We start from the raw sequence: 9675 nt of genomic DNA on the forward strand, positions 1-9675 counted from the left end.
ATAGACGAATAGAAACAAGCAGTAAGAAAACAAGTACGATATCGCTGCTGCATTGTGTATGGCATTATTTAACATACACTCCCCTGAAAGAGAGTGTATTTCTTCTTATCGTTTCCTAAAGCCAGCGGCTTTAGATAATTGGTGAGCTCGACTGGCCTGGACAGCAGGTGACACTCCTTTGAGACCGAGAGAGAGACACTTCTCCTCTCTTGGGGATCTACAGAAGGGGGTGAATAGTTGTTCCCCAAATTCCCATGGTCAGGGGACTGGGGAGGAGGGACATCCTCCTCTCGGGTGTCTGTGGCTGGTGGAGGAGATGTAGCAGTTGCTGGTGATGAAGGCACAACTGGTGTGGAGAGAGATGAAGCTGATGGTGTTGTAGGTTGAGAAGCAACTGCGACATAGGTAGTGTTGTTTATTGGTTGCTCACCAACCAAAGGCAGAAGAGGCCCGATATCCGACCTCATTGGACCCGAAGCAATAACTGGGACCGGAAAGAGAGAATCAACATTCTCCACTAAATCCATTTCTCCCCAAAGAGCTTGGACCTCTCCCTTGGTTAGGGTTCTAAGCTCTCCAGATTAATCATTCTGTTGAGCTGATGAACATATTTGTCTCATTTGGAGGGAAGCCTCTTCATTACTAGCTTCCCCGTCATCATCAATAACTACAGTTGATGCGACTGGCTCTGGCGTGGCCTTCTTAACTTTCTTAATTTTACCCCCGGCCGAGGAAGAATGCTGCCTTTTTGGTTGCTTGTTCGCTAGCCGGAGACTCCGAGAGGAAGCACCTGCACCAGATGCAGACCCGAGGACACCACTTCGAGTGAGAGCCTCCTGTAACAACCTCCCATCCTCTGTGGGATTGTCCAAAACATCATCTTAAGGGTAGGAAACAGAACCCTGCGAGAGCCATGAATATGACAAAAAGGTAGGGTTAGCAGGCTTTCTTATGTACAGGCAAAATGAAGGAAGAGTCAGTTTACCATAGTTCTTGGCCTTCCACCCGTGTTTGGGGGCCAACTCCTTCCACCGATATGTATTTAGAATAGTGATGTATAAAATTTTCTGAACCCATCGGTCCAGGCCTTCAAACCTTGGTGGTGTCCACCGAGTACCTGAAATAATAAAAGAAAAAGGGTTAGCAATGACATGGAATGGCCTTTTTCGTAGCAAAGGGGTAGATTTTGAACTTACGTGAACGATTCCAGGATTCAGGGAAAGATGGAGTTGTGGCCGGGATAATATCCCTGATATCAATGACAAAAAACTGCTCCATCCATCCACGGTCATTGTCATCATGCATGCTGGTAAGCAAAGCATAATAGCCACGCTTGCTGAAATTTATTACTCCCCCACAGAAGATTTTGGGGGAGTAGAGGTTCATCATATGTGCCAAGGTGAGGGTCTGTCCCATTTCCAAGCACAACCGGTGCAGACCAGCCACCGTTCGCCACACAGAAGGGCCTACTTGTGCCAAGAAGACGTGATACCGATGGCAGAATTACATAATCACGGGGTCAAGTCCCTCGCTCAATGAGAATGGGCCCAAAGTGAAGGGGTACGTATAAACGTACGTAAAACCTTTCTTAGTGAAGGTCACCCACTCCACCAGGTCAGGAGCAATGATATTTAGGGCATGGCAGTCAAAATCCTCCTTCACAGCAGGAATACTTGAAGGGTGAATAGAAGAAGGATATTTACCAACAGCCCAAGTTCTAGGGTTTGAAGTGGGAAACTTCTCTTGGAAGTCGTAGGCGATGTTCAGATATTTAGGTATGATGGTGCTCACCATGGGAGGATCATCATCAACATTAACTTCTTTATCTTTGCTCCTCTTCGGGCTTCCATCGAAGAGAGAACCAGAGTTCTTGGAAGATTTAGTAGGAGAAGACATAATAATAAGGAGATAATAGAGCTTTTTGAAGAAGATCAGAGAGAGATGAAAGCAGAAGGAAGTTGAAAACTTATAAAGTTGTTAGAAGTGAAAGAAGAAAAATGAGACGTATAAGTAAAGGTATAGACGGCTAAGATCGTGGTCATGATTACCTCGAGAACCGGCGAAAATATTGCTAAATCATGGGGTAACACGTGTTCGGGGCATTAAATGCGAGGAGACGTGTGTCTTATCAAGCGTCAGAAACTGTTCAAAAGGGTTTAGAAAATTTCCCACCAAGAAAGAAATCTTCACCAACTTCCCGATGACACAAAGACGTGCCACTAGAAAGTAGGGGACTATCTGTATAGGATAAAATCGGTTTATATTAAATGCTCGAATGATTACATGATACGTGGAACCGAAGGCAGACGAAAGAGAAATCGAGTGAAACCAAGACCGAAGACAACAACTTTGGTTGGTACCGGGTAGATCCCGAAGGAAACGCGGTCAACAGAAGCAAACAAACATTTAATTTGTCACCAGATGATATTTAATAAAGAATATTCCTCAGTATTAAATATGTAGCCGTTGCAGAGAATTTTGACCTTCATGGCCTGCCGTTACATATTCATCAATGGCCCCATTTATTGTCATTTAAGAGGGGCTTGATCCTAGGATCTTGTTCCCTAGGTATAGCTATAAAAAGTGGCCTCAATAGCCTTTGTAAGACACGAGAATCTCTGTCAAAACTTATGCTCATTTTACTTTCAGACTAAAGAATACAACTTTATTTTTTGTCTGATATTACTCTTACTGCTGTCCTCAGAAGCATTACTCCCGGATCCAATTGCTTGTTATTTTCTTTTATTTTAACGCTAAGTCTTACTTTTAATTTAATTTATTTATCATTTTGGGATAAATCTGTTCGCTTGTCTATAAATCATGTAACAAATTCAACTGTATCGTTTTACGGATAAACAATTATAACGAGATAACTCCACAAACCTCATCTCTTACTGAGAAAAAAAAGGAATATATGTTGGCAAATCATCTACTTGTTCTTAAGTGTAAAGCAAATTTTTGATAAGTGAACTTATTCCTTTATGTGGAGTGATTACTAAACCAAATTCCATTAATACTATTTACTGTGATTGTTAAGGCAATATGCTATATTATATGCTTTTGGAGTCATAATTTTCTTTTTTCCTTGCATTGGAACAACCCTTACATCCTGTAAGGTAAGTGATTTACCACGCTTTATATCGGGTGAGAGAAATTGTCAACATACATTTTAAGTATGTATCGCTCTTCATTCTTGTCATTTTTATCTTAAAGATCATCTTCCACGACATTGGTGCATTGACCTAAAAGGCCTTACCTAGGCAGCTTTGAAAATTAAGACATTCACAAAGATAGACCCAACATACTGCTCTTTAAAGGGTAAAAAGCAAGGCTCTAGTAGGCGATTCTCTAGCCAAATTATATGGCCATTTGAAGTACTTCTTGTTGTGGCCAGCCATTAACTTGAGGGAGAGAATAGTTTTAATAATACCAGAACACCCTTTGGGCAACTTCTGGACATGTGACATGGCTCTCTTTCTAGAAAATGAGAATAAATTAACAGAATTGCACGACTTTGTAAAGCTCGTGACAAATGCAATAAGAGAAACAACCATAGTTGGCAAACTTGTCAGCAATATATGAGAAAAAGATGCTTGCACGTTTACGAGTTGGTGTAACGCTACTAGAAATTTGGCCAAAACCGACTGCAGCCGAGGTCGGCAAAAACCCGACTGAAAAAACGACCGAAGTCGGTAGGTTTTTAAAAATATTTTATTTTTCAATTTTTTTTACGAAACCGACTAACTTCGGTTGATTATTTTTGGCGAAAAAATGCGGAAAACTATTTTGACGTCCTGCGAAATTTATTTTTTAAGAAACCACCCAACTTTGGTTGGTTTTTATGTAAAATAAATTAAAATTAAAATTTTAAAAAAATGACCGAAATCAGTCAGTCATTTTAAAAAACCGCCGACTTCGATTTGTAATTTTATATTTTTAATTAAACCGACCGAAATTGGTCGGTTATTTTCGCGCAAAAATACAATTAAGGAGTACAAATAAAATAAAATAAAGTGTTAAACCAAAATATACCAATGGTCTAGTGGTAGAATAGTATCCTGCCGCAGTACAGACCCCTGTTTGATTCTCAGACGGTGCATTTTTTAATTGCGTAACTAAAAATACCGACCGACTTCGATCGTTTTTTCGGCAGAGTTTTTCTTTTTTGGTCGTTTGTGAAATTTAATTGACAGAGCGAAATTGATCAGAAATTGCAATCGACTTCGGTCGCTATTTATTACCGACCATCCTAATTTTGATGGATTAAAGTCGGTCAAAAATTAATCGTTTTTTTCCAGTTTTTCGACCGATTTCGATCGATATTTCTGTACGGTTTTAGGCAGTTCGGTCGATATTTCTTGACGGTTTTAGACAGCTCGATTTTAGAATTCTATTTTCATCAAAACTTCAGGAAATCAAATGGATTATTCAGTATGTTTTCTTGATTGAGTTGTCAATCTCAAATTATATATATACATATTGTGAGAATTCTGCAGTTCCTAGTTTATTATTTATGGTAGATTGATGAAAATTTCTGTCAAAAAATGTTAAAATTCCTTGTAATGGCATATTGTTGAATTCATGAGAGAGCCTGCTTTGCACTTTAATTTTTCCTTCGGTTGTGAAGTGGCTCTTGATTACTAGAGTTGGATACGTTGAAACCAGAATATCTGTTAGTTTGAGTGCCAGTATGAATTACTAAAGAACTTAGTTCTTTACGGTATTCCTTAAGCGTAAAGTAGACAAGCTAAAAAATGAACACGACGATTTTTACGTGAAAAATCACCCGGCTCAAAAGATAGAAAAATCACGACCTACCACGTAGGATTTTCAACTCTAACTTCACTAGAACAATGAGCCAAAATGTATCAATTACAAGACTGTAATTAAATACTCTCCAGTACTCCTACTACTCCTATTTGATTCACAAGTTACTCTAACTTTTAAAGAAAAATACTCACTCTAACTCACTAATTGTTTATGACACTTGATTACAACTCAATTTCCTAAAACACATTCACTAGACTGACTCAGGAAGAATACAATGCAAGTACTCAACACAAGTAAATGACTTATGACTCTTTGGTTGATGTGTAAAAGGATAGTTCAGAAGTTCAAAGTCGATCCTATTTAAAACACAACTTGAGATCTGCTAGGACTCCTACTGTTCCAAGGATTCCACAAGCTTTGGGACTTTTATCTCAGACTGAGTTATCCGTATCTTCTTGAGCAACGGCCTTTATCACTTATAACAACCATCTTTCACCAAACTCGGACTTGGGTAACTTTGAGATAAAGTTACTGTCTTGTACATACGTACAAGTATCAATCATGAGGAGCTGATTCTTTCTCCTAAGGAGTTGGTTCTTCATAAAAGTTAAGCAGCTACGTTGAGGACCTGGTTCTTTGAACATTTAGTCATACTTAGTTAATCATAAAAACTTCAATACTCAACAAATTTCCCCTTTTTAATGATGACAAACTTTGTACACAACAGAACAAGATAATCACACCAAAGAACCAGATAATCACAACAAATACTATTGACAGACATGTATGTTCACAACCCACAACTTTCTAACCTTATATTCCCCCTTTTGGCATCATCAAAAACACACAAAAAAATATTAGACATTAAGCACAAATAATGTAAGATTCAAGGCCAAAGAAGCTACATCACAAGCTTAAGAAAAGGCAAATAGACTAGGCTAATGATCCAATATGGTACAAAGCAGAAAAGCAGAGAAATAAGAGACATTAAGTAGTGTCAAAAGAAGCCCATAGCCTTGTCTTCATCATTAGAACAAAATAAACTAAGCATACTGCAATCTACTCAGAGTAAGACAAAAGGAACAAAAGATAAGGCATCACTGGAATAGCAAAAGAACTATGGACACTGGGAAGGAACGTGTTCATGAGTGAGAAGCAGAGAGGGTCAAATATTTCACAAGGGTGGCAATTTATTGAGCATGAGCCTCCCTATCTCTTCTGAGCTCTTCCCTGAGTTTCTTTGTTTCCTTTCTCAGCTCATTATTATATTCTCGAAGCTTGGCATTCTCTTCAACATCCAACTCCAATCTCTTGCTGAGCTTTGCATCCCTACTGCTCCCAGGTAACATAGCAGATCCTGTGGGTTCTCTAGCCTTGATCTCCTCGTACCCACACTGCTTGAGGGTAACAACATCCAAAACGTCATTGTAGTTTCAAACTTAAGCTCAGGTAAGGCAATGTTGAGCTTGTCAAATAACTCAGTCAACATGAAATCATATGGCATAGCATTCTTGGGTTTGGAAGTATCTGCAACTCTTGCCATATGCTGAATCATTAAGATAAGAAGATTGATAAGTCTACCAGTGTCAAGCAGCTCCATCATAGCCATGTGCTGACTTTGTAGCTTTCACAGGGGTCTTCCTGGATTTCTTCCCTACCTCAAATAGTGGCACATCACTGCTAACTTCTTCATCTCCAGTGAAAAGAGTTAACAGAGAGCCAAGTTCTTGAGCCCTTGTCTCTTTACCAGTTTCTTCTGAAGGGGCTATGACAGTGTTTTCAATTGTCATGGAAACATCAGATTCCTCACTCACATTCCCCTCTTCTTCCTCACTCTCTTCATCACCTCCTTTACTCTCACTTATTTTTTCTTGATCCTCACCCTCACTTTTAGAAACCTTCTCTTCTTCACTATGATTTTCTTCTTCTGCAGAATCATTAGCCTATTCACCTGTCTTATCCTCTGTATCACTCCCCTTCTCATCTCCAGATGCTCCCTCATTATCACTATTTTCTTCTTCGTTGGCTATGTTTTGAGCATCATGTTCCTCATGACTGTTCACAGCTTCTTCTTCTTTTTCACCCCCATCATCTTCCTCATCCTCAGCCCAACTAAAAGAAAAGCCATTAGAAGCCTCCTTTTGCACATGTTTTTTACTTACTTCCCCCTCAACCACAGGCTCCACAGCCGTTGTATCTATCTCCTTCCCCATATCCCATGTACCCTTTTCTACAGTGAATTTCTCCACTGGTGGATTCTCACTCGTGGGTGGGAGAGTATCTAGGGGTGCAACATCTATATCAGACACCAAAACATATAATTTGGAAGGAGGATGTTGTACCTGATCAGTAGTGACTGACACTGATTCCCCCTGAACCACAAATTCCTTGGCTACAGTGTCACCCTACGTAGCAGCATCAGACACTTTCTTGACAGATTTTCTTGGAGTGGCTTTGAACTTTGTCAACTTAGAGGTATTCTTCGCAGGAAGCTCAGGTGCATGGGTAGTTATTTTCGGAGGAGGGGATACAATGGATGTGGGAATGATAGGAACAACATGAACAATAGGAACATGGGATGATGATGTAGGTATAATGGAGGATATCGAAGGAGAAGAAACATGTGTGGGTGTGGGTTCTCTTGATGGCTTGGCATTTTTCTTCGATTTGGGCTTCATGATTTTGGGTTTTGCTTCAACCTTGGTTGATGATTTAGCTTTAGAGGGTGTTTGACTGGCCTTAGTCATGGTGATCATATGAGAGACTCGAAGAAGAGAAAGAGAGAATTAGTTCTTGATAATTGCTTTTGATTCTTGCTTAGGGTTTGCGAGAAACAGTAAGGTCTAAGAAGATGATCATAAGAGCCTTTTAAAGGTGTTACTCCTGATTTGACCGGAAGAGAGAAGGTGACCGAATTTAAGTTCTAACGTGACTCTTATAACGATTACTTTGACTGTTAGGATTTCAGGAGTAATTGATCTCTAATTGCACTAGGATTCCCCCTTACTCTTTGACTAGAAGATGATTAGAAGTGATGCCAACAGAATTAGAAGTCTGAGTATAGCAATAATTTTAGGATATAAAGTCCTAGTGACTTAAGACAGTGTGGCACGTACCTGAGTCAAAGAACCAACTCCTTATTTGTTTCTGCAATAAAATTTCAGCACTTCATATTAGTATCATGCAACACAGTTATCAACCAGATTTTCAAAGCAAGTTTGTGAACTTAATACAAGCACAAAGCTGAATCAAACACATTGTACTTAATTATCTACATCTTATTAAGCCTTTTCTAGCCAATCACTGGGATTCAACTTAGTGGGAAGAGTTGATTAGACTTAGTTCTAGTTTATTTCTTTCAAAGTGATCCCTACTCAGAGCTTTAGTAAAAATATCAGCAATTTGATCTTCAGTTTTACAAAAATTAATTGAGATATTCCCCTTTTCAACACTGTCTCTAAGAAAGTGATGTCTAATATCAATGTTCTTGGTTCTCTTGTGTTGACATGAATTTTTAGCAATGTTTATGGCACTGGTGTTATCACAGAAAATGGGAACACAATCAATAAATATACCATAGTCCCTTAGCTGTTGTCTTATCCATAGAAACTGAGCACAGCAAGATGCTGCTGCCACATATTCAGCCTCAGCAGTAGATAAGACTACTGAGTTTTGCTTCTTGGTTCCCCAAGACACCAGACAAGAACCTAGAAAATGAGCTGTTCTTTAAGTTCTTTTCCTGTCAACATGAAAACCTGCATAGTCAGCATCAACATAACCAACTAGATCAAAGCTATATCCTCTAGGATACCATAGACAGAGGTCATGGGTTCCCTTGAAATATCTTGGTATCCTTTTGACAGCCTTCAGGTGAGATTCCTTGGAATTTGCCTGAAATCTTGCACATAATCCCACACTAAACACTATATCAAGCCTGCTTGCTATGAGGTACAACAGTGACCCAATCATTCCTCTATATAGTTTTTGTTCCACACTTTTTCCTTCTTCATAAAGGTCGAGCTTTTTTGTAGTTGCAATGGGTGTGTTAATTGACTTAGAGGAATCCATGTTGAACTTCTTTAGTAGTTCTTTGATATATTTCTGCTGATGTATCATGGTTCTAGTAGGTGTTTGCTTGATTTACAGTCCTAGAAAGAAGTTCAATTCACCCATCATGCTCATTTCAAACTTATTTTCCATCATCTCAGCAAATTCCTTGCACATTATTTCATTGGTAGACCCAAAGATAATGTCATCCATATACACTTGCACAATTAGAATATTCTTCCTTTTGCTCCTTAGAAATAGAGTGTTGTCCACCTTTCCTCTTACAAAGTTGTTGGCTAAGAGAAATTTTGAGAGCCTTTCATACCAAGCTCTTGGAGCCTATTTCAGTCCATAAAGAGCTTTTTCCAGTTTGAACACGTAGTCAGGAAATTCTTCACTTTCAAATCCAGGAGGTTGTTTGACAAACACTTCCTCCTTCAGGTAACCATTTAAAAAGGCACTCTTTACATCCATCTGGTATAAAGTGAACTCCATGTGGGCAACAAAGGCTATGAGCATTCTTATAGCCTTCATTCTAGCTACAGGTGCAAATGTCTCATCATAGTCAATGCCCTCCTCTTGATTGTATCACTGAACCACCAGTATGGCCTTGTTTCTTGTGATATTTCTTTGTTTATCCAACTTGTTTCTAAACACCCATCTGGTACCTATGAAAGTTTTGTTCTTGGGTTTCTGTACCAGGTGCCAGACCTTGCTTCTCTCAAACTGATTTAGCTCATCTTGCATGGCTATGATCCAGTCTGGACCTTTAGAGCTTCTTTGATGGTCTTAGGTTTAACCTGTGAGGGGAATGCTGTGAGTGCACATAGATTTCTTAGAGAAGACCTGGTTTGCACC

Source organism: Nicotiana tomentosiformis, chromosome 7 (assembly GCF_000390325.3).
Source record: "Nicotiana tomentosiformis chromosome 7, ASM39032v3, whole genome shotgun sequence".
Taxonomy (NCBI): domain Eukaryota; kingdom Viridiplantae; phylum Streptophyta; class Magnoliopsida; order Solanales; family Solanaceae; genus Nicotiana; species Nicotiana tomentosiformis.